The sequence below is a fragment of the Lissotriton vulgaris genome, chromosome 7, assembly GCF_964263255.1.
Source record: "Lissotriton vulgaris chromosome 7, aLisVul1.2, whole genome shotgun sequence".
NCBI lineage: Eukaryota > Metazoa > Chordata > Amphibia > Caudata > Salamandridae > Lissotriton > Lissotriton vulgaris.
This window is the reverse complement of record NC_141695.1, coordinates 805212087-805240063: the sequence shown is the minus strand read 5'-3', so window position 1 is coordinate 805240063 and position 27977 is coordinate 805212087. Positions and strand designations below refer to the sequence as shown.

Below are 27977 nucleotides of genomic sequence, written 5' to 3'. Positions count from 1 at the left end.
TCAACTAGAAAGTGTCCTAGATGCCATGACTCCGGCATTAACCAGAAAACTATTCCTCCAATGGAGATATGGAACTCTTCCTCTGGCATCATTCACAGCATCATGGTCTTGTCGCTCCTCCACAGAAACTTGCCCGGCATGTGCCCACCCAAAGGAGAACGATGTTCATGTGGTCTTCTTTTGCCGGGCCTACGAGAGGAGCAGGAAATATTGGCTAGTCCCCCTGCTCAGAAACTTGGGGTTCAGAACTTTTTTACCCGCTAACAGAGTCTTAAAGACAGATCTAGCTCCTATTACAGTTTTTGCACTATCCAAATTTTTAACCTCAATGTGGTACGCCCGAACCCGTTGTACAAAGAGACTTGGAGACTCAGGACAGATTTGAATTATTGGCACACCTTTTTTCTTTCTTTCTTTGAAAAAAAAAAAAACCTTGATCACTAATGTTGTTTAATGCGTTTTAAAAACTTTTTATAATGTGATGTAATGTATATCTTTTATGATCATGTGATCGAAATAAAGATTTTTCGAATCGAATCGAAAGCTTTGGGCTCCTCTCAAAATGAGCAGTAACCTCATGTCAAGTCAAGTCAAGTTAAAATGTATATAGCGCGCTACTCACCCAGAGGTTCTCAAGGCGCTTGGGGGAGGGGGTGTTCGTTACTTATCAAATAACCAGGTTTTGAGTTGTTTTCTGAAGGAGAGGTGGTTCTGTGTGAGGCGGAGGTGGGTGGGGAGAGAGTTCCATGTTTTGGCCGCTAAGTAGGAGAAAGATCTCCCACCCATGGTGGATCTTTGGATGCGTGGAATCGCGGCGAGGGCGTGATTGGACGATCGTAGATGGCGTGTGGGGGTGTAGAAGGTCAGGCGCGTGTTTAGGTATTTAGGTCCTAGGTCGTAGAGGGCTTTGGGTGCGTGGGTGAGGAGACTGAACGTTATTCTCTTGTTGACGGGGAGCCAATGGAGGTCTCTCAGGTGGCCAGATATGTGGTTGTGGCGGGGGATGTCTAGAATGAGTCTGGCGGAGGCGTTCTGAATGCGTTGTAGTTTTTTCTGTAATTTGGCAGTGGTTCCGGCGTAGAGGGTGTTTCCGTAGTCCAGTCGGCTAGTGAGAAGTGCTTGGGTGATCGTCTTTCTTGTTTCGGTGGGGATCCATCGGAAGATTTTTTTGAGCATACGTAGGATGTTAAAGCATGATGATGAGATGGCGTTGACTTGTCTGGACATCGAGAGGGAGGAGTCCAGGATGAAGCCCAGGTTGCGTGCATGGTCCGTTGGTTTGGGTGCGCTGCCCAGGGCCGGTGGCCACCATGAGTTGTCCCAAGCGGAGGGGGATGATCCTAGGATGAGGACTTCCGTCTTGTCTGAATTCAGTTTTAAACGGCTGTTCTTCATCCACTCGGCTAAGTCTTTCATCCCTTCGTGTAGGTTGGTTTTGGGGGTATTAGGGTCTTTGGTGAGGGAGAGGATCAGCTGGGTGTCGTCTGCGTAGGAAATGATGTTGAGGTTGTGTTGGCGCGCGATGGATGCGAGGGGGCTCATGTAGACGTTGAAGAGGGTGGGGCTGAGTGATGAACCTTGTGGTACGCCGCAGATGACTTCGGTGGCCTTTGATCTGAAAGGGGGAGGCGGACCCTCTGGGTTCTTCCTGCGAGGAACGAGATGATCCAGTCTAATGCTTTTCCTTGTATCCCGACGTTGCTGAGGCGTTGTATAAGGGTGCTATGACAGACCGTGTCGAATGCTGCAGAGAGGTCCAGTAGGATGAGGGCAGCAGTTTCTCCATTGTCAAGTAGTGTTCGATTGTCGTCTGTGGCTGCGATGAGGGCGGTCTCGGTGCTGTGTTTGGCTCGGAAGCCGGACTGTGAAGGGTCGAGGGAGCCGTTGGACTCGAGGAAGGCGGCGAGCTGATTGTTGATGGTTTTCTCAATGACTTTGGCAGGGAATGGGAGGAGCAAAATGGGGCGGTAGTTCTTAAGTTCGGTGGGGTCTGCTGTGGGTTTCTTCAGGAGGGCGCTGAGTTCGTCATGTTTCCAGCTTTCCGGGAAGGTAGCGGTGTTGAGGGAGCCGTTGATGATATCCCGGAGATAGGGTGCGATGATGGAGTGGGCTTTGTTGAAGATGTGATGGGGACATGGGTCGGTTGGCGATCCGGAGTGGATGGAGTTCATCAGGCGGATGGTGTCTTCAGTGCTGATTGGGTTCCAGGCGCAAAGGGTGGCGGTGGGGGGCTTCAGTTCGGAGGAAAGGGGGGTGGGTTGGTCGCCAAAGCTGTTATGTATGTCAGCGATTTTGCTGTGGAAGAACGAGGCTAAAGAGTCGCATAGGTCTTGAGAGGGAGTAATGTCGTTAGTGCCGGCGCTGGGATTGGTAAATTCTTTGACAATGTTGAAAAGTTCCTTGCTGTTATGGGCGTTGTTGTCGAGTCGATCTTTAAATGCTGATTTCTTTGTGGATCTGATCAGCTGATGGTGTTTGCGGGTGGTGTTCTTGAGGGCGGTCATGCTGTCAGTGGTTGGGTTTTTTCGCCAGGCCTTCTCGAGGGTGCGGCAGTTCTTTTTGGACTTCTTAAGGTCGTCATTGAACCAGGGGGCTTTTTTGCTACCGGGCTTGTTTTGATGGTTTTTCAAGGGTGCTAATTCGTCAGCGCTGTGGGTGATCCATTGTGTGAGGTGGATGGCTGCTTGATTTGGGTCCGATGATTTGGTGGGAGGGTTTTGGTATAGCGATGTGGTGAGCTGGTCGGTGGTAATTTTGTTCCAGTTTCTACGGGGCATTTGTTGTGGGTGGTGGTGGGTCGTAGTTGAAGTTGACGCAGCTGTGGTCCGTCCAATGGAGTTCTGTGACGTGATTGAAGGAGACGAGCTTGCTGGAGGAGAAGATTGGGTCGAGCGTGTGTTCGGAGTGGTGGGTGGCGGTGTTTACCAGTTGTTTGAGTCCGAGATTGGCGAGGTTGTCGAGAAGGGTGGTGGTGTTGTTGTCGTTGCTCTTCTCCAGGTGGAAGTTGAGGTCTCTTAGTAGAATGTATTCTTCGGAGGGAAGGGCGTGTGGGCTGATGAAGTCTGTGATGTCTTCGTTGAATTGTGTGCGTGGTCCTGGTGGTCTATAGATGAGGGTGCCTCTGAGTGTGGTCGGTGTGAATTTGGAAGTGAAGGTGTTCAGCGGTTGCGAGGTTGTGGTCCGAGCTGGTCGTGATATGGATGGTGTTCTTATATACGATGGCGATGCCTCCTCCTGTTTGGTTGATGCGGTGCTTTCGGATGATCTTGTAGCCGTCCGGGATGGCTATTGCGATGTCGGGTGCTGATGAGGCGTTCATCCAGGTTTCTGTAAGAAAGGCGATGTCCGGAGATGTGGTGTCTAGTAGGTTCCAAAGTTCGGAGGCGTGTTTGTGGACCGAGCGGGTGTTGAGCAGGATGCACTTCAGGTGGTTAGTGTCGGAGCTCTGTTTGGCGTTTGTGTGTTTAGTGTGGGTCCTGATGCAGTCGAACTTGCAGGAGTGGCAGGTGAAGGGTCCATGGGTGTGTCCTGGGGTGGCTTGGTGGCAGTCAGGGAGGCGTCCTGTGTTGAGTGCGGAGAGGGTTGCGGCGTCGTACGTTATGCGGGTGGAGTGGATTTTGTGGGGACCAGGGGGTCTGGCGCGGTCCAGGCGCGGACGGGCGTAGACGGGCTTACCTTAGGCGCACCTTCGGCACGCTTGGGGCGCGTTCGTAGCGCGTCAACGCTGCGCGTATGTTGCTCTGACATAAGTGGATAGTTTAGGGGGGCGGAGCGAGGGAGGAGCAGCTGGGAGGCGGGAGCGGGGTGGAGAGACGGGGTGGGAGGCACAACAACAAAATGGCAGCAGAAACAAAAGTGAAACCGGACGAGATAGGGGCAATCTGGCAATAGTATGAATATGGGCAGTGGCACCGGCACAATCAGGCACAAAATACCGATACAAGCAATGCGAGCAAATACGGGCAGGCACAATTAATTATATAAGCAATGCGAGCAAATATGGGCAGGCACAATTAATTATATAAGTGATGTGAGCAAATATGGGCAGGCACAATTAATTATATAAGCAATGCGAGCACAATCAGGCACAATTAATTCTAGTAGCGATGTGCAGTATAGCGCTACGATACTGAGTTCACCAGGGAGCGTGGGGAGCGACCGCTTCTGCACAAGTCACAAGTCATTGTGAGAGAGCAGACAGCATAAATAATGCGCACATCGAAAAGGAGATTCTGAAAATGCAGGAGCAGATCCCTTCTAGTGTGCACTCTTAAATGTTTGGCTCATGGTTTAAATTATGAAAGCAAAATGTAATCCGTTTTAGATGCTCCAGTTGTAGCATGGCACAAGATGAGGGTGTGGATAGCTTTCCTAGATAGTTTAAGCAAACTACATTTCGGTGGCTAGGTAGTAGAGACAAGTGCTTAATTTGTAAAAGAATGAGAGTTAGTGCCCAAAGCCCTGCTTAGAAGCCACCAGCCGGTGCAATTGAATGTCGGCACACCCAGTATCAAGGCTGCATAGTCTTCATTCTCCCTCATGCTGTTTTAATCCACCACCAGACACTCACTGCACCTTTACCTTACTTTTGCAGGTTTTGGCTTTGTGGCTTTGCAGAGCCCCCTCCCCATTGTGTGTCTTGGTAGCAGCTGGAAACTGAGCGCCTCTATCTCAATCACTTTGCCAAGACAGAGTGCAGTGACCGATCCACCACCATCCCCACCATCTTCAAGGCATGAGCAAAGCCCCAACTTCCATTATCTCTTAATCTCATATGGGTGAACTTGCACCCAGCAAATTTAAACTCCAGGTCATCAGTAAGTAACAAAATGGAAAAGAAAAAAAACAGCAGTGCTTGCCAACACAAACTTTTTTAAATGAGCTGCCCTGAACTTACTTGATTTAAAAAAAAGGGCAAATTCCAACTTCCAAGGGAGGATGATGCAACAGTAATTGCAGACAAAGGTAGAGCGAAGCTTTCTCTCTACAATCCAAAATAACCAAGGGCTGGGAAAAGCACAGGGAGGAGTCTTCAAGACAGGAAGGGAAGTTGATACTGTCTACACCGTATCCTCACTCTCTTTTTCCTCTGTGTAACTCAAAATTTATTTTTAAATAAAGAAAATACATTTGGCACTCAAAATGTACCCAAATGGTCTGCTTGGATAAAAAAAAAGTTAACATAAAATGACCGAGTTATTTTATTGGTGACTGTGTTAAACAAGCATTGGAAATGCAATAGGTCTCGCAGCATTAGAGTTAGTGCTTTTAGAATTGTTTATGGGTTTTTTTTGTAAATCTTTAGCATTTTTGTTTCCTGTAGCCAATGCTAAAGAATTACAAAAAAAAAAAGCCATAAACATTTCTAAAAGCTCTAACTCAAATGCTCCGAGACCTATTGCACTGTGTGAGGGTGAGGGGTTGAGGGTGAGTGAGGGTGAGGGTGGGTGAGGGTGAGTGAGGGTGAGTGAGGGTGAGTGAGGGTGAGTGAGGGCTTGAGGGTGAGTGAGGGTGAGGGGTTGAGGGTGAGTGAGAGTGAGGGTGAGTGAGGGTGAGTGAGGGTGAGTGAGGGTGAGGGTGAGTGAGGGTGAGGGTGAGTGAGGGCACATTACAGGAAAGATCTTCATCCCCACCTCTTCACGATGTTTCTACCAATCGGGAAAGAACATTTTACCTCTTTCACTTTACCCCACTGTTTTGTTGTGTATCTAATACAGTCCTACGCAATCGTTGCAATGAGTTCTCATTTTAAAGGTAACTGCATTCATCTAATCTCATGGAGCAACATACTCTGTTGTATGTGTAGCACTTTGATGATCCTTGGGTAATGCTACATATACGCAAATACAATAAATGCATAAACGTAGTACTTCCTCCCGTCACACGAAAACTCCCTGGAATGGAGCCTGTGGGTTGGGAAGATTTCTATAGGGATGAGAAGTAGAGAATCCCATACGATTCAGTGCAAAAAGAAAGTTAACTGGACCCTACTGAGGAGAGAAGGCTAGCACATGTTCGCCTTGTGAGTCTGTTGAATGGGACTTAAATTGGTAAAAAATAGAATTCTTCGGGGACCGGATTAGTGAGATTTAACGGAGGAAAGAAGCAATATTGTACCTGGGAAAAGATGGTGTACTACAGGAACTGTGGAAGTGATAAGGGGTTTGGGGGTCAAAAGAGTTGCTCTAGGAAAGATAATAGACAGGAGCATGAATGACTGTGAAAAGGGTACGGCCCCGTTTGGAAACCGCTCAAGAGTAACAGGGGTTGAAAAAGCCAATCGAAGGTGGTGAAATGCAGAAACATCTAATAAAATAAACTTTTGGGAACCTCAGAGGTGAAAGGTAATAAAAACATGACCACTTTATAGACAAGAAGGCGTCGCGTGGGACTCTTTTTTATTTATTTAATGCGTTTTTATATAGCGCGAACTTTACCCCAAGGTGTCAGAGCGCTCTCAGGCTAAAAAGGGAGACTACTGGGGTGAAAAGGAGGGCAATGCGTGAGAACCTACGAGATGTAGTAGGGCAGATAGCCTTTGGGGTGAAATACCTGGGATAGGGCATGCAAATCGTTGACAGATGTACTTAAAGCGTCTACCTTTATTTTCTTATTCAAGTGCATTTGAGGCTAGCTTGAAATGCCTTAGAGAATGCTAGTTATTTTTTTGTAAACAAAACTTAAAAGGAGACAGTCATCTAACAATGTACCTCAGAGTTAGCTACATATATGGCCACTACAAAAGGAGACAGGTGAAGTTTCCAGGGTCGCAGGTAAAGCTACTCTGGAAGCACATGTATACTATATTGAACGTGTGCAAGTGTACAAACATTCCGTGTAACTGACGCTGAGCTACCGTTGTCGACTGAGGAATGAACAAAAGCACTCTCCCCTACCCCGTCGCAGTTCCCTGCTACATTCAGTACACTGTCCACTGCTTGAACGGTCTGTACTTACAAATCAGTTTTGCCAGATTTCTCCCAGTTCTTAATCCAATCGGCAGGAAGCGCCACCACCGCCATCTTCCCCTCTCTCTAGCCCTCGCTCCGGCCTATGCAGAGAACCCGGATGTTTGGTTGCACGTCACTTGGGGTCAGAGGGGAAAATGTGCCACGCGCAGACTGCCGGGAGAGGTAGGTTTCCGTCTCCAGGACGCACTGCGCATGTCGGGCATCAAAAAGAGAGTCAAGGGTTGTGCTTGTCCGTTTTGCTCTTTTGTCGAGATTTTTGGCGTTTACGTGCGAAATTCTAAAACTGGACCTGCGTGCCAAGTACAAGTCTTTTTAACTTGAAAGTCATTACGCACGATCTAAATTCTTTGTTTACTACTTCACCTTCATAACAGTTGTTACGTAGAGATGCCGTCTTACCCCGAGCAAAATAACGGCCATATGTTCACGTTTTAACATTCTGCAAAGGACGTGGCCTAACTGCTAGAGAGGCCAACATTAAAGCTGGGGAACTAGGTTCTAGTCTGGCAGGAAGGAGGCTTATTCATCCTTTGATTCGGGGCAAAACATTTAATCTCCCCTGTGCCTAAAATTGAATGTGTCGGTCTGCAATGCAACCGGTGCTCAGGTAAAGCCCGCTCGGATACCTTCGGATCGAGTTCGCGCTATATAACAAGGCATAAGACAGGAAGAAAAGCAAACATTATAAAAATAAAAAATAAACAACAAAAAACAAGACGGAGGGAAGAGAGGGGAGGGGGGAGGAGAAATGCGACACGGCGGGAAGGGGAGGGGGCGGAGCGGGTCAAATAAACAAACAAGCCGGAGGGAAGAGAGGGGAGGGGGGAGGAGAAATGCGACACGGCGGGAAGGGGAGGGGGCGGAGCGGGTAAACAAAGACGGACGTGCACGCGCTTTTAAGCTCAATGCGCATGCGCATTGAGCTTAAAAGTCACGGGCACTGCAAGGAATCGCCACGATTCCTTGCAGTGTAGATAAAGAGTGGATAAGTCCCAATACTCTCGCCTTGCTCGATGCACATGCGCATCGACAGGCGAGACCTAAAAATTCTACTCATATATGGGTTGCTTGATTTATTGCTGCGTTTTGATTGTGTTGCTTCTGCACTTGTGCGAGGGGATTGCTTCCAGAACAGATATCAACTTCAGAATAATGGTGTAATCTTGGGCATAACATGTAATTTGTGTAATGTAAAATTCCTGAAATTATGCCAAATTACACCGGCACAGCACAAATTATCCACAGACCTACAACAGTCACTCACTCAACCACTCACTCACACAAATTCAAAGTATTTCTAATGCACCCTAACTCTAACACACCCCACACTTCTAAATAATCAATAATCACAGCTCCCTCAGCACATTAGGGTGATAACTGATTGGCACAAGATATCCGAAGTGCCAGGTCTCCAGGACAGATTGTGGATGCGAACAAGGAAAAGGGGTACTCTCACCCACTTTTGCCACCCCATAAACACAAAGTACCACATAACACCAGTTTACCGTGCCCAACACTTTATTAGCATGAAACCCAGCGTTACACATATACAAATTGTTAAAACAGTTTGAAAGGAGAATGCACAATAAAACCATTGCCATGAAGAGCAAGTCTAGAGGAGATGAACGCCGAGTGGTAGTGTGGGGTTGACATGCGTGGAAGGAGGGTTATGAGTCCAGAAGGCAAATTACTATCAGAATTAACTCACCATAACAGCCCCTCAAAAAGCTATTCTGCTGCAAGATTAGCTCGTCCTTCTTAAACTGAAATTAGACTCCTGGCCCCCAAGCTTGTTGTGTGGTTAGGTCAGCCGACATCATATTTAAAGCAATGAAACTGAACAACCAGTGACGTATTTGGGAAACGCAGACATATCGGCAGTACAAATAATTTTCACCTTGACACTGAACAATGCAAGAAGACTGCAACACTTTCCTGCAGCTTCACTAACATTGCTCCCAAAATGTGGTGAAACATCCCAATTGAAATTTAGAGGGGCATTTTATTTGCCTCGTAGAAAGCTTAACTGAAAAACCTCGAACTCATGCCCCAATTCATTACATTTTTGAAAATCTGCCAGTAACCAAATCTGTCAATGCGTTCTTCGCTTAAATGCATATAAACTTCAACAGCTCTGTCTAACCCATTCTCTAGCTAGAAATGAGCCTTTTTGATTAAAAAAAATATAATATATGATGTTCTATTAATTATCCCATGTAATGTAAAACTGCACAGCCTCTGTTAGCTATAAAGCTCTTTAATGTTCGGGTAATGTAGAGAGTAGAGAACCAAAGATAATTAAATTGACCAGTGACCCACATCATGGCACCTACTATGCCTTGGTAATCTCCTGCAAGTGATTTCTGTACACAGTGTTTACTACTGGGGTGAAAAATTCCAGGTGCCACTAAATATGTTAGCGAGAAGGCGCCAGCAGGAGCCACCGGACTCTCTGCTATTCACAAGAGCCTGGGTGCTCTATCTTGTGAGATATGTCTACACATCTTAATCTGCTGTGTCACTACAGCAATGAACGGTGCCCTTTCTGAAAAGGATACTTTTGTAAAGCAGGAAAGACCGTAAAAAGCTAAATGCATGAAGGTGCTAGTTGCCACAACATGAATCAGCCTCGTATCATTCAGTGAACTTAAAATAGGACTGTGCAATGCTGTCCCTCTATTGTTTTTATCGCTGTTTAGCTTAAATTGACTTGTACATGTTGTTACTGCGTAGTTTCTGGCCCTTGTGATACAACAAGAGAGCCACCTCCGAGTTCTCCCTCAACACAGCCTTAGGGCCATGCTTAACGTGGTTAGACGGCACCAACAGCGCTCCATGACATATCCATGAGAGGGAGCAGGCACCATGGCTCCTTATGAGTGGACTGCCTGGGGTCAGTCTATTGTGTTTTGGCGGATATAGGCTTTTTAGCATTTCGCTTCACAAACATCGACCTGCCTGCTGCAGAGTGTTAAAATGGCATCCATCAGCTGCACATGGCACCATCCTAACACCGATGGTTACGTGATAACGCACTGCGCCATCAAATAACATTATGGATTTCTTACGATCTAATATTGTCTACGTTTTAATGCATGGTCCAAGGATGCCACCATGTGGTCGACTCTCTGGATTAAAGGCACATGTTTACGAATGCACAGCAGAAGCATTGCATTTGCTGATGCTTGTTTCAGTATTCTGGGGCATTGCCTATTTACCGCCACACATTAAGTCTACCATTATAATGACATCTGCATACCAGAGTGTACAGGTAATGGGCTGATGCCTGCACAATTATAGTTCCTTCACTAGAGACACAGTTTTGGGAAATTATGCCCATCACATCTTATCCTCATAAGTATTTCCCTGACACTCATTCTGTAGGAACGTATATGCCCCTTAAGCTCAGATGTTTAGTGTGTTCTGGAATATATGATATATCCACCATGAATGAGAATAGGCCCACAAAATAGTTCTATTCACTGACTAACAGGGTAGTGGATATATGCACAATGATCCATTTATTGTGGGCGCTAGTTCAGTGGCCAGGTGTCATAAATTGTGTTACTGGAGGGCTCCTCTAAGCAATACTTCAAAACCTAAAAAGGCCGCATGAAGCAGATATCTTCCCAGACTTACAGCTGTATGTTGCTCATTCCCTTGCAGCTGGAACAAAGCTGGACATAGTTCTCTGGGATTTTGACATGGAGCACTTGTCAGACCAAAGTGTTTGCCTGCAGACAGGACCGAGACAGAAAGAGGAGGCGGGCGCATCCAGCTCCTGGATCCTGTGGCTGGATACATCCGTGCAGCATACATCCCCATCTCTGAGCAGGGTTAGCGGTCACCAATGCAGAAGCGCGTCCTGAGGCACCCCCCCTCAGGTAAGCATGGAGCACTCTCTCGCCGCTGCCCTCCACCAGCTATGAAGTGGCCCAGAGAACCTACCGCCATCTTGGATTCACAGTTCGCTGGTTTCTCTGGCGAATCTCAGTATATATGTGCAGCCCATAGGCGTCTCCCAGTTGCCCCACTGCCTTTCAACCTGGCAAAAAGGACAAATAAAATTATAATGCAATGTTATTATTTTATTTTCCGTGCTGAGACAGTTTTGTGGGGCGGGGCCAGGCTGGGCAGCAGGGGGAGGAGTGGTGGCACCTTCCTAAGTGCACATGAATGTTTGGTTGGCCCTCTGGGGCTGGCCAAACATTAATTTGCACTTTGCATGAGCTCCACCTAGGCTGCATTACAGCCCAGGCTCCCATTCCACAACTGAGTACAGAACCACGGTGCTCAGACCAATCACAATGCTGCATTGCAACCACTAGCCGGTACCTCATATTCATGAGGAGCGAGTGATCCTCACTGCAGGCAGCCAAGACCCTCTCCTACATGTGGAGTCGTTATTTACTGAAGTGAAGGTCGGGATTTTGAACATGCCTCTGAGCCAGCCACTGCGTACCATTTCCTATACCATCCTTCCCTAAGCAACCCCTACAGCAAAATGTGGGTTCAGCACAAGTAAACTGTGACACCTAGCGACCACAGCTCCAGTATAACATACAAGCCATATTTGGTGTTCACTACCCTCTAAGTCCTTCAGCGAGGTGTCAGATTCCTCAGGCACCAGAACAATTCTGCAACTGACAAAACTCAGTATCCATGAGGCCAAGCAACATAGCTGACAGGATGTGAGCCTCTAAGCTCCCGGTCAGCCCGCGATCATCCTGACACATCCGGACTTTCATGATAGAGCAAACTCACTGTATGAACTCCAAGAGTAACGGATGCAGGGCGGGGTACGACAGGTGCGAATTTGGGCCCCACCTGACAATGTGGGGCCCAGCTGTGTGACTGAGACCTAAGGGAACCACGTTGGCAGTGAGCTGAGCTGTGTTGCTGATGGGGGGTTTGGGTGGGTAGCCGAACGCAGGGAGGTCTCCCCCCTGGGCTGTTTGGGAAGGTAGGTGGGGGGCAGCAAGCGCCCATTTTGTTTTTTGGGCTATTTTTTGGTATAGGCCAATTATAGCCCAACTATAAGGGCTTTGGGCTTCTGCTCCCAGCCGCCATTTTAGGTTTGGTGACCTGGTGGCTGGGAGCGTTTTTTTAGTTAGTTTTTCTGTCAAGCATTACTTTAGTGAGAGTCGTGGGTCAGTTACAGGCAAAGTTTTTTGGCTTATTAGCTTGTGTCTTACCCAGGGATGGAGGACCATTGTGTGCTAGAGGCTTTGAGGCTGTTGAATGAGGCCAGGCGTATGGACCTAGTAATCTCAGAGACGGCACGGCAAGCCTCACCTGGAGTAGGTGCGGCCATTGCCGCCTGTACCTCGCCAAAACTGTGAAAATCCTCCCCGGTAAGTGACCGGGGCCGCCCACGTGGCAAGAGAGCGGCCCGGGGACATCCATTAGGGCCAAGGGTAGGTAAGGTCCTGCGGTGGTCAGGGCTGGGAGCGGTCCCTCGACGTCCCAGTGCGAGCCTCTGGTAGCGAGCGCTAACCCCGGGAAAAAGAGAGCGTCCACGTCGGCAGATCCCAGGAGGCCTCAATTGGCCTCTGGGTTGGCTGTAAGGACGTGCTCTGTGCCCGCAGTGAGTAAGGGGAATGGCCGGGGGCAGGGCAGGTGGGAGGAGGGAGGTAAGAAAGCCCAAATTAATTTAGAGCCTGGAGCACCTTTCTTTACTTCAGGCAGGCAGCCGGTGACTGCCCCCGCTCCCGCGGATTGCTTGAAAGGGAGCAGGGGGCAGGGCCGATTTATAGAAGGCGGGGTGAGGGATTAACCCCCCTGGAGCATGTATATCGTGGACCAAGAGCGGGGAAGGGCTCCCGGGTTTTTTCTCTGGCGGGGGGCCTTATGGGGGAACATTCCTTTGGAAGCAGTGTGGGCCAGGGTTTGAAGGCAATTGTAGATTGTGAGACTGATGTGGGGGGTGTCTGGGCCTGGCAGCCTTCGGGGCTGCGGGGACTTGTTCTTTGGGGGAGTGGTCAGTGGGGGATGGCGAGAAATGCACAAGAGGGAGGGAGGGAGGGGACCCCTGGTTTATCAGCGCATATGGGGAACTTGGAGGGGGTTGTAGGCTCTGGCCCTCTGTCAGATGGGTTAGGGCAAGGGGCTACTCGGGGGGTTTAGACATAGGGGCCTGGGAGGGGACAGGGGGTAGGCGGGCCCGGGTCAGAGGACAATTTGCCAGGCGAGTTAGAGTGGGAGGGGCAGGCCTGAGTGGGTCTGGACATTCTTCTGCAAGGAATGAAGAGGTGCGGGGACTTGACAGGGTGGGCCAATTAGATGCGTACTGGGCGCAGGGAGGGTCTTTGGCGGCGGGATCACCAGCCTGGGATCCGGCTGAAAGGGTACATAGGGGTGAGACTGCTGGGGAGCCCCGGGGTAGGGTGTTCGCCGGGGGGTTGGGTAGTGGGCTGGGACCTGCTTCAGCTACGGCAGCTTCCAGGTTGGAGTGGAGTGGGGAGGAGGATGGGGGAATTTCCCATCCAGGGGTTGGTAAAGGGGACAGGGCAGGAGAAGTAGGATAGTGCGAGCTGTAGGGGGGTGAAAGACAAAAGGGTAGGTGAAGTGAGTAAAGGCCAGGGACCCGGCACATCAGACTAAACGTTTTTGTTTCAGGGCAAGGTGCGGCACAGCTGACTCGGCAGGGCTGGGAGTGGCCCGCTGGCACTGAGGCAAAGTAAGAGAGGTGCCTCGCGCGGCACACCCGGTACCGGTGGGGAAAACCAGCGCGGCCAGCAGACGAAGGCCCAGAACGACCTCGCTGGCCCCAACAAAAGGTGGGTCACGGTGGACAGCCATGCCATCGATATTGAAGGGACAGGGGCCCTGTGGGAGTACAGGCGTGTACAGTCCACTCCACCACATGGAGGGCTCAGCGGGTCTGGTAGGGCCCGCAGGGAAGAGTTGTCTCATGACTGGCTCCAGGTGGGGGGGCCGATCGAGTTTGATTATGACGAAGAGAGTCTTGAGGAAGGGGAACTGCAAGATGAACAGGTTCAGGGAAAGGGGGGGGCACTCTCACGTCTTGGCTAGTGCTTTACAGGCACCAGCGATGAAACCGCAGAAGGAGCACAGTCAACCTGTAAGAGCCCCGCAAATAGCAGAGTGGAAAGAGCCACTAGCAAGGCGGACTGCATCTGTACAGGCACCCTCCTTGGAGCCAGGTATGGCTGTTGGGGTCCGGGACAGACCTTTGATGGTATCTGTGGGGACAGAGGGGAGGTGGGCTGGGGGAGGAGGCAGGGTGATTACAAAAAGGTAAATACGTGATAGACATTGGGGTAGGAACCCAGGACGTTGGGGACACCAAAAATAACTAAGGTTGAGAGCGAGACTAACACAGATACAGTTGAAGGGGACAGGGTTAAAATGGGGGGCAAAAAGGAGGGCCCTGAGAGTAAGAAGTTAAAAATTAAGAAACTCTCCTATATGGAAGTGATGAAACAACTAGAGGCACACTTGATTTTGTCATCCAAGGAGCGCATTTGGAAAAGGGAATATGTTGAAATGCTAAATCTTTTCCATAGAGGTAAGATCAAAGGAGGGATCTAAGGAAGAAGAGTACAAGTTGGCCAAGAGGCCAAAGGTACCACAGACGATAGAAAATTGGACAGCTGCATTTTTGATTAACGCCAGCGTGTACTGCGAAAAGTTCCCGGAGCGCTGTGTAGCTTTATTTAAGTACATAGATGTGATTAGAAAGGCCCAGATCACCGGGGGTGGATAAGCTTGGGCACAATATGATAAAGAGTTTAGAGCGCAAATGGCTTGGGACCCGGAGGCTAATGGGGGGGGGGGGGGGGGGGGTACTCGACACAGATCTGTGGCAACATACCATGGGAGCAGCAAAAGGGGGGAAACCATATTTACAGCCAGTGGTTTACCAATAGTGTACTGGCCCTTTCAGGGGAAGCCCACCTGGGGAGGGGCGGTGGGTTGAGCTGGGACTTTAATAAGGGGCTGTGCACGCGGGAGCATTGCAGGTTCCGGCACGAGTGTTCCAAATGCGGCGTCCGCTCTGCATTGGTCAATTGCTGGGGTGGACAACAACAGGGAGGCCAGCAGTGGCATCGGTCGGGCAATACCGCAGCATGTTACCCACAGCAATTCATAAATAATAGAGGGGGTAAGGGGCTACAGGGACCGGGGCCCAAAAGCGCATACGCCAGTTAAACTTGAGAAGTTAGTACAGGGGCGGCGGGGGTATGAGGACTTGAGAGCTGCACGGGTACTGCGTGAGGGGTTCAGAGGGGGTTCCGTTTGGGTTAAAGAGGACAAAGACGGTGGGTGACAGTCTCAAATCAGCGACAGAACACAGACAAGTGGTGCAGGACAAACTGAATAAGGAGGTGCATGAGAGAGAATGGCAGGCCCCTTTGACGATTGGCCAACAGAGAACTTGATTGTCTCGCCAATCGGGGTAGTGCCCAAAAAGAAGAGGGGCAATACAGATTGATTTAGCATCTGTCATGGCTAGAGAAGACTTCGGTCAGTGACTTTAGTGACAAGGAGGCAGCCTCCATATCTTACTCTTCAGTTGATGTGTCCATGTCACTAGTAGTGACCGCGGGCGCAACTGCAAAATGTGACAAAGTCTGCATTTCGGTTGCTTCCTGTCCATCCGGATGATTGGGATCTTCTGGGTATCCATTTCGAAGGGAAATTGTACGTGGACAAAGCACTGCTGATGGGTTGCTCTATGTCATGAACATTGTTTGAATACTTTAGCACTTTTCTGCAGTGGTTATTCATTCAGCACCCAGGTCACTGTCTGGTGAAGCACTTTTTGGACGATTTCTTTTTTGTGGGAGCGCCAGGCTCCACAGAATGCCAGGCAGCACTGGACACTTTCTATGAGCTAACAAAGGACCTTGGGGTGCCTTTGGCACCAGAGAAGACAATGGGACCCAGCACAGCCCTGTCTTTCTTGGGCCTAGAAATGGACTCAGTGGTAATGGGGGCTCGCTTGCCAACCGAAAAAAAGGAGAAAATGTTGGAGTTGTTGAGTAGAATGCTGTCAAAAGATAAAGTCACGGTTAAGGACATTCAAGTACTGTTAGGACAGCTCAATTTTGCGTGCAGGGTGGTCCGGTCTGAGAGGACTTTTTGTAGGCGACTCGGGTGTGCAATAGCAGGACACCACCTACCTCATCAACATGTGCGCCTTTCGGTGGGAGTGAAAGAGGATTTGCGAATGTGGACTGTTTTTCTGCAGTCATTTAATGGATTGCCATTGGCAAGGGAGGATGACGTCATTTGGGATGTGCACATTTTTTCTGATGCGGCAGGCAGCGAAGGCTTTGGTTTGTATTGGTAGGGAAGATGGTGTGCAGAGCAGTGCCCGCCACAGTGGAGAAGTGGAGGCAGAAGAATAGCCTTTTTGGAATTTTTCCCTTTAGTGGTTGCAATAACACTTTGGGGGGAGGAGTTGGCTCACAAGAAGGTTTTGTTTAGAATAGACAACATGGCAGTGGTTGAGATTATGAATAAGCAGCCAGCGAGGGACAAGAAAATTCTCAAGTTGTTAAGAGTTTTTGTGTTGGGGTGCCTGAGACATGACATTGCTTTCAGGGTTTTACACGTACCTGGTGTGGACAATTACATAGCCGATGTTTTGTCTCGTTCATAGTGGGGGAGATTCCGTGGGATGGCCAAGGAGGCAGACAGGACGCTGACGCCAATGCCCGTTCATTTGTGGTGCATAGGAATCGAAGGATGCTACAGTTGGTGGTAGGCTTGTTGTCAGCAGCTACATGGTCATCATACAGATTGGCCTGGAGGGACTTCTTAGCAGCACGTGGAGGTCTGGCGGTGGTCAGAAGATTTAATTCAGTTAATTCTCGGTCTCATTGAGCGGGGTTTATCTAGGCTAACAATCACTGGGAAACTGGCTGGCATAGCTTTCATGGGTAAATTACTATAGTGTTACCCTCCGTCTGCAGGTGAACTGGGGAGAAGGATACTCGAGGGGAGGGCCGGGGAGCAACCTGGGGGCCGGCATCTGCGGAGACCGCTTTCTTGGCAGACTTTGACACGTGTGATTGAAGTTTTACCGACGGTCTGCAGGGATAAGTTTGAGACTTGCTTGTTCTCGACACTAATGATTTTGATGTTTTTTGGGGCATTTAGGGTGTCTGAACTTCTGGGCAACAAGGACTGTGGGGTGGTAGTGTGGCAAGACATGTCTCCACAAGGGTCAGGTTTACAGATGTGGCTGGCTAGATCCAAAACAGATCGGAGGGGAAAAGGCAGATGGGTCAAGTTCGAGGCAGCAGTTCCTCATGCCCGCTACGGTGGGCTCGACGCTGGTTCTCTTTGTCAGGCGGGTTCAGGGTGGGGGCAGTGTTTAAACATGAAAATGGGCGCAAGGTGATGGACGGACTATCAGCTACGGATGGTGTTCACAACACATTGGGATGGATGAGACACTTTGTGGGACTCATTCTTTTCGGATTGGAGCGGCAAAAGAAGCGTGCAACAGGGGCTGGTCCAGGAGGATATCATGCAATTGGGGCGCTGGTCCTCTGTTCTCGGCGCTATGTTATACGGGATACGGGGGAGGCGCATGTGTCATCCCCCCATTTGTGAGTCTCATTCTATTTTTTCTCGTTTCAGGTTCTGTCACCGGCCTCCACGCAGAAGATTTGACCATTTGGATAGTGGGGCACTCTTTTGTGAAATGGGCACACGTACAGGCGTGCCAGAGTTATTCGGGGCCCACCTGGGTTTCAAAGACCGTTTTTTTAAGGTTGTCTGGAGAGGAAAAGAGGGTATGCTGTTTGAACAGATGGATGGTAGGGGGGGGGATCGGTGCCCAGATGTTTTGTTGGTTCATCTTGGGGAAAAGGACTTGTGCAGAGAAAAAGGGGGTTGTTTTGATGAGGGCAATGAAGAACGATTTGACCTAATTAAAAGAACAGTTGGCAGGGTGCCATGTGTTGTGGATGGAATTTGTCCCATGCAGGGTGTGGAGGGATGCATTACACCCGAGTGCTAGTGACAAAGCTAGGCGAAAGGTGAATACTGAAATGTCCCGTTTTTGTAGACGCTTGGGTTTTGGGAGAGTTAGCCATAAGGACATTTGTTTTGAGTCAGTTGATTTTTTTAGAGAGGACGATGTGCATTTGTTAAGGCTAGGTATGGATTTATATCTATTGGAGATCAGGGAACTTTTGTCCAGGTGTCTGAATGTGCAGAAGCATTTTACATAGGACACTGGTTGGCTATCCTGTTTTGGGGGGCAGAAAGTTGGGGTAAATTCTTTCCGCCCAAATTTCTGGGTGGCGGGGGTTACTGAAAGTTTGCCAGGGTTGGCAGAAGTTTTTGATCATTGTTGAAGTTGGGTTTATTGACAGGGAAAGGGTAGGCAGGTTATTTTAAGTTCAGCTAGACATGTTTGCAGATTTACTGTTGTAGAGAGGCAGGCAGAGGATGTTGGTAAAGTGATGTGTAGAATTAAAGGGGATCATTTTAATGTAATGATTTGTATTGTCGTGTAAATAGTAATGTCAGGGTGGGCGTGGGTTCAGGGGATCTTAGGGGCAGGGAATGGAGTCAGGTTTATGGCTGTATTACTGAGGCTTCAAGTTTTGTAAGGCACTTGCCAGGGATATTTTATGTTATATGCACCTGTTTCAATAAAGCGGCCATTTACACACAACAAAATGGCTTGTGGTCTGCTTCCCTCCCTCCCAAATGCCGGAGGGCAGCGTGGAACTCCTGCTGCTGCGGCGACCACAGTAGATACGACTCGAACCAAGCTGCTGCAGATAGAGTGGGGGCCCAGTTACTCCTAGAAGCTGTCACAGCGGTCTGGAGTCAACCGCCTCGAGGGGAGTGTGAGAGATGGCGACCACACGGACTTGATGGGTCCACAGACCAGCCCACCTTGTATACAAAGTATACATTATTGTAATACACAGGTTCCTCATTGATTCTTTCAGAGGACCTGTACAATACCCCCATTTGAATTATATGGACCAAGTTACCTTGGAAGACATTACGCCTACTTCATCCTGTGAAGGGTAAGCAATTTTGGACCCCTTCCCATAGTTTTAAATTAAATAGGCAACAGCCCCAACCCTCATGGTTATTTGTATTTTCCATAGGGTCATCTGCCAGATCCCTTGCCCCGTTGTACCTGTCCTGAGGAAGACTCGCATGGCCCAGGCATAACCAACCGGAAGGCCGCAAGACGAGTCGAAACGTCGACATCTAAAAATACCTGGACCACTAATGTTAATTCCCCCCTAGTGCAGACATTGACACATCTTATGTCTCTTGAATAACCAGAAGGACTACATATTGATTTACCTAAGTGGCCAGGATCTATTGTTCCAGTTCTTTGTTGACTGGTTTTTCCTTGAATAATACAGAATAATTTTTGTATACTCTGTGTGAAACCTTTCCTTTTCACCTTTTCACCTTTTCACCATCACGCCCTTTCGACACCTTCTTTTTCTTTACTGCACGCTCTCGATACGGGGCATTGTATATAAAATGTAAAATAACTGTTGATTGAATCGTGTTTCAGAAAATGGATTAAATGCTATAAAAGAGTCTGAGGTTGTTGCTGTTGCCTATTCTTCTGTTTTTCATTAATTGTGTTTAGGTCTGTGAATTTAATACACACCGTGAACTACTTAAACTTTGATTTCTCGCTTTCAAAAATTTGGGTCTCGGACCATTGTTTGTTTATATTAGTAATTACCCAGGTCCAGTACCTTTAGGGTTACCCCATTATTATAATGGTCACCTTGCAGACACAGCAGGAGACGACCCAGGAGCCGCGGAAGTGGTGGGTACAGCACCGCAGGCTGTTGGTGGCAGACATGGAGGGCTATATTGCTGGTGCTACCTCGGCGTAGGGATCGCCACCCGGCTTGGCTCTGTACCCTAGAACAGGCAGGCTTGAGCTGCTCCATTGCGAACAGCTTGGGCAAGCGCCTAATACAGAGGACGTTGGGCCCTAGATTGCTTCCCCAGGCCACTGGGTGCACAGAATCCCCGACAGTCCAAAGACTGGCCCCTGAGTTCTTAGGGTACGAGTAGTGTAGGTGCTCTTGCATAGAAGAGAGCATCTGCTGCAGTGATCCTGCACATGCACCACAACCACCACCTGGCCTGGGGTCGTGGCCACAAAATGACTCATGCTCTCCCCTGCAGCGCTGCAGTGAACAGGATCAACTCGAGGCCCTATGATCTGCATAGGTGGTAAGCGTTTCCACTGTCTCTGCCCCTTATTGCTCCTTCTGGTTACCGGGGACTCCTGGTGACAATTTGTGCAGTCTACACTTGTTCAGCCGCTAGGGACCCCTGTGGGGTCTAGACATGATCAGCTCCTGGGGCGCACCCATGAAAATGTGGTCTCCATCAGAGGGCGGGGGCACCCCTAAGCATCTGATGCTTATGTGGTTGAGAAGCTGCAACACCACAAGGGGCACTGCACTGCAGTCATTATCGTGAGGTACCTGGGAGGCGCCTGAGCCTTGAACTGCATTGCCCTGAAAGGGGATTGGGGGGGGGGGGCTGATGGCGGTGTCTGAGAGCTCGGGCCAGAGGCATTGAAGCTTCTTTGTGGCATTGCCTGCATTCATAGAAACAACCTCTCGGTTAACCGCTCCAACTCCTCTGTACTCTCCTCATGTGAATACCTCTGCCTTAACATCTCGAGCAATAACAAACCTATATGCTCACTCCACTCTTTCTACTATCCTCCTGGTGACAACCCTACCTTCATGGAGCACATCCAGGGGCGTAACAAACGACCCCGCAGTGCGGGGGGGGGGGGGGGGGGGCTCACTCTCTACAGTTAATGAAGGGGCCCCCAGGGGTCCCCGGCCCCCTCAGCTCTTCTGAGAGCTGTGAGAGAGGTCTGCTGAAGCAAGCCTCTCTCTCTCTCTGCATCTGAAGCAGGTGCAGGCTGCTCCCCCTTCGCCCCCTCCCTCTGACTGAAGAGAAACAAAGTATCAATATACATTGTTTCTCTTCAGTCAGAGCCAGAGGCAGTCCCGGAAAGAGGATGGGGGCACCAGAGACAGCAGTCTCCACTGCTCCTCTGAGGCAGCACAGAGCCCGGCCCCCACTCTCTCCTCTCAACAAAGCGCACCCCACAAGAAAAGAGAAGAGACAGGGACAAGGATGGGGTGGGGTGCCCACCCCACAAGAGAAGAGAAGAGACAGGGACAGGCCCCCATCCGAGAAGAGACAGGGACAAGGATGGGGTGGGGGGCCCACCCCACAAGAGAAGAGAAGAGACAGGGACAGGCCCCCATCCGAGAAGAGACAGGGACAAGGATGGGGTGGGGGGCCCACCCCACAAGAGAAGAGAAGAGAAGAGAAAGGGACAGGCCCCCATCCGAGAAGAGACAGGGACAAGGATAGGGTGGGGGGCCCACCCCACAAGAGAAAAGAAGAGACAGGGACAAGGATGGGGTGGGGGCCTCAGAGAGCAAGAGCAAGAGAAGAGACAGGGACAAGGACGGGGTGGGGGGCCCACCCCACAAGAGAAGAGAAGAGACAGGGACAAGGATGGGGTGGGGGGCCCACCCCACAAGAAAAGAGAAGAGACAGGGACAGGCCCCCATCCGAGAAGAGACAGGGACAAGGATGGGGTGGGGGGCCCACCCCACAAGAGAAGAGAAGAGAAAGGGACAGGCCCCCATCCGAGAAGAGACAGGGACAAGGATAGGGTGGGGGGCCCACCCCACAAGAGAAAAGAAGAGACAGGGACAAGGATGGGGTGGGGGCCTCAGAGAGCAAGAGCAAGAGAAGAGACAGGGACAAGGACGGGGTGGGGGGCCCACCCCACAAGAGAAGAGAAGAGACAGGGACAAGGATGGGGTGGGGGGCCCACCCCACAAGAGAAGAGAAGAGACAGGGACAGGCCCCCATCCGAGAAGAGACAGGGACAAGGATGGGGTGGGGGGCCCACCCCACAAGAGAAGAGAAAGGGACAGGCCCCCATCCGAGAAGAGACAGGGTCAAGGATGGGGTGGGGGCCTCAGAGAGCAAGAGCAAGAGACAGCACAGAGCAGTGCTCGGGACCCTGACAAGGGTGGGAGTGGGGGCCCCCAGACAGAGTATTCTCCAGGGCAAAGCTCACATGAGAAGGGACAATGCAGCAAAATGGTGCCCTCAGGTAAGCACGCTTGTTAGAACACACCATGGACGTCCGCAGGGAGAGGGAAATGGGGGGCCGAGAAGGGTGCAAGGCAGAGGGGGAGAAGGGTGCAAGGCAGAGGGGGAGAAGGATGCATGGTAGAGAAGGGTGCAAGGCAGAGGGGAGAAGGGTGCAAGGCAGAGGGGAGAAGGGTGCAAGGCAGAGGGAAGAAGGGTGCAAGGCAGAGAGGAGAAGGGTGCAAGGCAGAGAGGAGAAGGGTGCAAGGCAGAGGGGAGAAGGGTGCAAGGCAGAGAGGAGAAGGGTGCAAGGCAGAGAAGAGAAGGGTACAAGGCACAGAGGAGAAGGGTGCAAGGCAAAGAGGAGAAGGGTGCAAGGAAGAGAGGAGAAGGGTGCAAGGTAGAGAAGGGTGCAAGGCGGAGAAGGGTGCAAGGTAGAGAGGAGAAGGGTGCAAGGCGGAGGGGAGAAGGGTGCAAGGCGGAGGGGAGAAGGGTGCAAGGCAGATAGGAGAAGGGTGCAAGGTGGAGGGGAGAAGGGTGCAAGGCAAAGAGGAGAAGGGTGCAAGGCAAAGAGGAGAAGGGTGCAAGGCAGAGAAGAGAAGGGTGCAAGGCAAAGAGGAGAAGGGTGCAAGGCAAAGAGAAGAAGGGTGCAAGGAAGAGAGGAGAAGGGTGCAAGGTAGAGAAGGGTGCAAGGCGGAGGGGGAGAAGGGTGCAAGGTAGAGAGGAGAAGGGTGCAAGGCGGAGGGGAGAAGGGTGCAAGGCAGATAGGAGAAGGGTGCAAGGCAGAGGGGAGAAGGGTGCAAGGCAGAGGGGAGAAGGGTGCAAGGCAGAGGGGAGAAGGGTGCAAGGCAGAGGGGAGAAGGGTGCAAGGCAGAGAGGAGAAGGGTGCAAGGCAGAGAGGAGAAGGGTGCAAGGCAGAGAGGAGAAGGGTGCAAGGCAAAGAGGAGAAGGGTGCAAGGCACAGAGGAGAAGGGTGCAAGGCACAGAGGAGAAGGGTGCAAGGCAAAGAGGAGAAGGGTGCAAGGAAGAGAGGAGAAGGGTGCAAGGTAGAGAAGGGTGCAAGGCGGAGAAGGGTGCAAGGTAGAGAGGAGAAGGGTGCAAGGCGGAGGGGAGAAGGGTGCAAGGCGGAGGGGAGAAGGGTGCAAGGCAGATAGGAGAAGGGTGCAAGGCGGAGGGGAGAAGGGTGCAAGGCAAAGAGGAGAAGGGTGCAAGGCAAAGAGGAGAAGGGTGCAAGGCAAAGAGGAGAAGGGTGCAAGGCAGAGAAGAGAAGGGTGCAAGGCAAAGAGGAGAAGGGTGCAAGGCAAAGAGGAGAAGGGTGCAAGGAAGAGAGGAGAAGGGTGCAAGGTAGAGAAGGGTGCAAGGCGGAGGGGGAGAAGGGTGCAAGGTAGAGAGGAGAAGGGTGCAAGGCGGAGGGGAGAAGGGTGCAAGGCAGATAGGAGAAGGGTGCAAGGCGGAGGGGAGAAGGGTGCAAGGCGGAGGGGAGAAGGGTGCAAGGTGGAGGGGAGAAGGGTGCAAGGTAGAGAAGGGTGCAAGGCAGAGGGGGAGAAGGGTGCATGGCAGATGGGATAAGGGTGAAAGGCAGAGGGGATAAGGGTGAAAGGCAGAGGGGAGATGGGTGAGAGGCAGAGGGGAGAAGGGTGAAAGGTAGAGGGGAGAAGGGTGCAAGGCAGAGGGGAGAAGGGTGCAAGGCAGAGGGGAGAAGTGTGCAAGGCAGAGAAGAGAAGGGTGCAAGGCAAAGAGGAGAAGGGTGCAAGGCAAAGAGGAGAAGGGTGCAAGGCAAAGAGGAGAAGGGTGCAAGGAAGAGAGGAGAAGGGTGGAAGGTAGAGAAGGGTGCAAGGCGGAGGGGGAGAAGGGTGCAAGGTAGAGGGGAGAAGGGTGCAAGGTAGAGGGGAGAAGGGTGCAAGGCAGAGTGGAGAAGGGTGCAAGGCGGAGGGGAGAAGGGTGCAAGGCGGAGGGGAGAAGGGTTCAAGGCGGAGGGGAGAAGGGTGCAAGGCGGAGGGGAGAAGGGTGCAAGGCAGAGGGGAGAAGGGTGCAAGGCAGAGGGGAGAAGGGTGCAAGGCAGAGAAGGGTGCAAGGCGGAGGGGGAGAAGGGTGCATGGCAGATGGGAGAAGGGTGAAAGGCAGAGGGGAGAAGGGTGCAAGGAAGAGAAGAGAAGGGTGCAAGGTAGAGAAGGGTGCAAGGCGGAGGGGGAGAAGGGTGCAAGGCAGAGGTGAGAAGGGTGCAAGGCAGAGGTGAGAAGGGTGCAAGGCAGAGAGGAGAAGGGTGCAAGGTAGAGAAGGGTGCAAGGCGGAGGGGGAGAAGGGTGCATGGCAGATGGGAGAAGGGTGAAAGGCAGAGGGGAGAAGGGTGCAAGGCGGAGGGGAGAAGGGTGCAAGGTGGAGGGGAGAAGGGTGCAAGGTAGAGAAGGGTGCAAGGCAGAGGGGGAGAAGGGTGCATGGCAGATGGGATAAGGGTGAAAGGCAGAGGGGATAAGGGTGAAAGGCAGAGGGGAGATGGGTGAGAGGCAGAGGGGAGAAGGGTGAAAGGTAGAGGGGAGAAGGGTGCAAGGCAGAGGGGAGAAGGGTGCAAGGCAGAGGGGAGAAGTGTGCAAGGCAGAGAAGAGAAGGGTGCAAGGCAAAGAGGAGAAGGGTGCAAGGCAAAGAGGAGAAGGGTGCAAGGCAAAGAGGAGAAGGGTGCAAGGAAGAGAGGAGAAGGGTGGAAGGTAGAGAAGGGTGCAAGGCGGAGGGGGAGAAGGGTGCAAGGTAGAGGGGAGAAGGGTGCAAGGTAGAGGGGAGAAGGGTGCAAGGCAGAGTGGAGAAGGGTGCAAGGCGGAGGGGAGAAGGGTGCAAGGCGGAGGGGAGAAGGGTTCAAGGCGGAGGGGAGAAGGGTGCAAGGCGGAGGGGAGAAGGGTGCAAGGCAGAGGGGAGAAGGGTGCAAGGCAGAGGGGAGAAGGGTGCAAGGCAGAGAAGGGTGCAAGGCGGAGGGGGAGAAGGGTGCATGGCAGATGGGAGAAGGGTGAAAGGCAGAGGGGAGAAGGGTGCAAGGAAGAGAAGAGAAGGGTGCAAGGTAGAGAAGGGTGCAAGGCGGAGGGGGAGAAGGGTGCAAGGCAGAGGTGAGAAGGGTGCAAGGCAGAGGTGAGAAGGGTGCAAGGCAGAGAGGAGAAGGGTGCAAGGTAGAGAAGGGTGCAAGGCGGAGGGGGAGAAGGGTGCATGGCAGATGGGAGAAGGGTGAAAGGCAGAGGGGAGAAGGGTGCAAGGAAGAGAAGGGTGCAAGGTAGAGAAGGGTGCAAGGCGGAGGGGGAGAAGGGTGCAAGGCAGAGGTGAAAAGGGTGCAAGGCAGAGGTGAGAAGGGTGCAAGGCAGAGAGGAGAAGGGTGCAAGGCAAAGGGGAGAAGGGTACAAGGCAAAGGGGAGATGGGTGCAAGGCAGAGGGGAAAAGGGTGCAAGGCAGAGGGGAGAAGGATGCAGGGTAGAGAAGGGTGCAAGGCGGCGGGGGAGAAGGGTGCAAGGCAGAGAGGAGAAGGAGAAGTGTTACTTATAACGGCTGTATTGGTAACAGTGGCATAACAATCGCCCCGCATCCCCTGCAGTATGGCGGGTCGCTGGCCTGAGAGCTCTAGACTGGCACGGAGAATGGGAGGGGGCCCCCTCCATGTAGTTTGCAGGGGGGCCCCCTCATGTTTTGTTACGCCACTGAGCACATCATGGATATTTTAGCAACAAACGTCAGTCAAAAGATGACTCAGATCTTCCTAGGGGACTTTAACCTCCACTGGAACAATCTAAATGACCCTGAGGTCAATAGCCTCAAAGCTTTCCAGTCTGATCGCAACCTGACCCAAATTTGCGATAGTCCCACTCACAATAAGGGCTCAACACTTGATCTTTTGATCGCCAAAGATGAATCTATTCAGATTGAATCAATTCTCCCTTGCGACTGGTCCGACCATCACATAATTACTTTCCATATCAAGGTAGTAGCGAAATTACTCTCTATCCAAACTAAGCTAACAACAATATGGAGGATAAACCTAGATAACATCAATCCTTCCACACTCACAGCCGCTAGCCACATCCTCTTGCCACCGCTGGAAGGACTTGATAAAGTACAGGAGTTAACCAATCACTACTTTAAATCTATGAACATGATACTCAACAACATAGCACCCCTTCAATTGAAAAGAGTCACCACTAAGGATTCAAACCCTTGGTACTTTGGAAGGCTAAATGAAGACCGAAGATCGCTGAGAGTAATTGAAAGACAATGGAGATCCGATCCATCAGTGGCCCACCTCAAATTACTAAGGAGTACCAGAAACTCATACTACAGAAAGATTAGACGCTCAAAAGCTGACTACATATGTAAACAATTAGACCAAGCTAAGAATCGCCCCAAAAAACTTTTTGACATAATCAAGACCCAATCAAAGGGGGTATCCTACTCCCCCCAAGCCAGTCCGGAAACACTCCCCAACTGCGAGGAGCTGGCCGCCCTTTTCACCACAAAGACTGAGAACCTAAAGACAGACCTAAGTAACAACCCATTATCCCACATCCACACACAATCTATTACCACGCTTACCACACCTTTGGCCCTGACTAACTGTTCACCAAAGCGCGACCTCAAGAACAATGCTTCCTGGGCCACCTTCAACCTCTACAGCGAAGACGCCATCTTGAATACGCTCATGGCTCTGAATCCCTCTAACCATTTCACAGAACATCTCCCAGCTACCCACCTAAAGATCTTCATGCCACAGCTAGTGCCCCTATGGACCAGGATTATAAACGCCTCTCTTTTGCAAGGAACCATTCCCGACATCCTCAAAACTGGCCAGGTAACCCCCCTTCTAAAGAAAGTTACAGCCGACCCGTCAGACCTGAACAACTATTGCCCCATTTCCAACATTTCGAACCTGGCGAAACTGCTCGAAAAATGCATCCACATACAGCTCAGTAACCATATCGACCACTTCAATCTGCTAGATCAATTCCAATGAGGCTTTCGATCTGGGCATAATACTGAATCAACTTTGACCCACATCATAGATGACGCCCTACAAATACTGGACCAAAATAAAGCTCGTTTGCTAATGCTACTTGACTTATCCTCAGCCTTCGATACAGTCAAACACAGCAAACTACTAGAACTCCTAAAACATAGAATGGGCCTATCTGGAACAGTGTTAAACTGGTTCACTTCCTTCCTTCAAGACAGAACGCAGAGGTTCAAGATCAACCAATCCTTATCAAACCCCACCCCAGTCTCTTTGGGAGTTCCCCAGGGCTCCGCCCTCTCTCCTACACTCTTCAATTTGTTTATGGAATCACTCACTGAGCTTCTCAACTCCTCAAACATCCAATATCGCATGTACGCTGATGACACACAGCTCTGCATTAAGGTTGACACTACTGAAGACATCAAATGCCTTAACTCAATGCTACAAAAAACACAGATTTGGCTGGCAAACAACCATCTAAAACTTAACACACTAAAAACAGAATTCCCCCTCATCGCTTCTCCCAAACAAACAGACACGATCCGCAATTGGATGCAGCACCTAACTGCACTAGATGGTCAACCCCACATTATTGATTCTGTGAAATCCTTAGGAATAACTCTGGACAACAATCTATACATGCAAAAGCACATCAGCACTGCAACTAGAGGAGCCAATTTGGAGATGAACACCCTGAGGAAACTGAAACCATTCATACCCGCGAAGGACTTCAAACAGGCAGTCCAAGCGCTAGTAATTCCCAGAGTGGACTATGGAAATGTCGCTCTCTGCGGCCTTCCCAGATCTTCAACCGCTCCGCTAGGAGACTCATTTATTACAGCCGCTTGACTCATCACAGGTTCCAGAAGAAATTGACATATTTCTCCAGACCTTCGTGCCCTCAACGG

The 27977-nt window shown here is 50.7% G+C and overlaps 1 long non-coding RNA gene across 1 annotated transcript; it reads right to left on the bottom strand.

The window, feature by feature from the left end:
• Nucleotides 1-8471: 8471 nt before the first annotated feature.
• Nucleotides 8472-20756, bottom strand: LOC147702451 (uncharacterized). The gene is made up of 2 exons (XR_015297523.1): nucleotides 19729-20756; nucleotides 8472-18860 (listed from the first exon to the last, which is right to left on the bottom strand). It is a non-coding gene; the product is annotated as an uncharacterized LOC147702451 (long non-coding RNA).
• Nucleotides 20757-27977: the final 7221 nt, after the last annotated feature.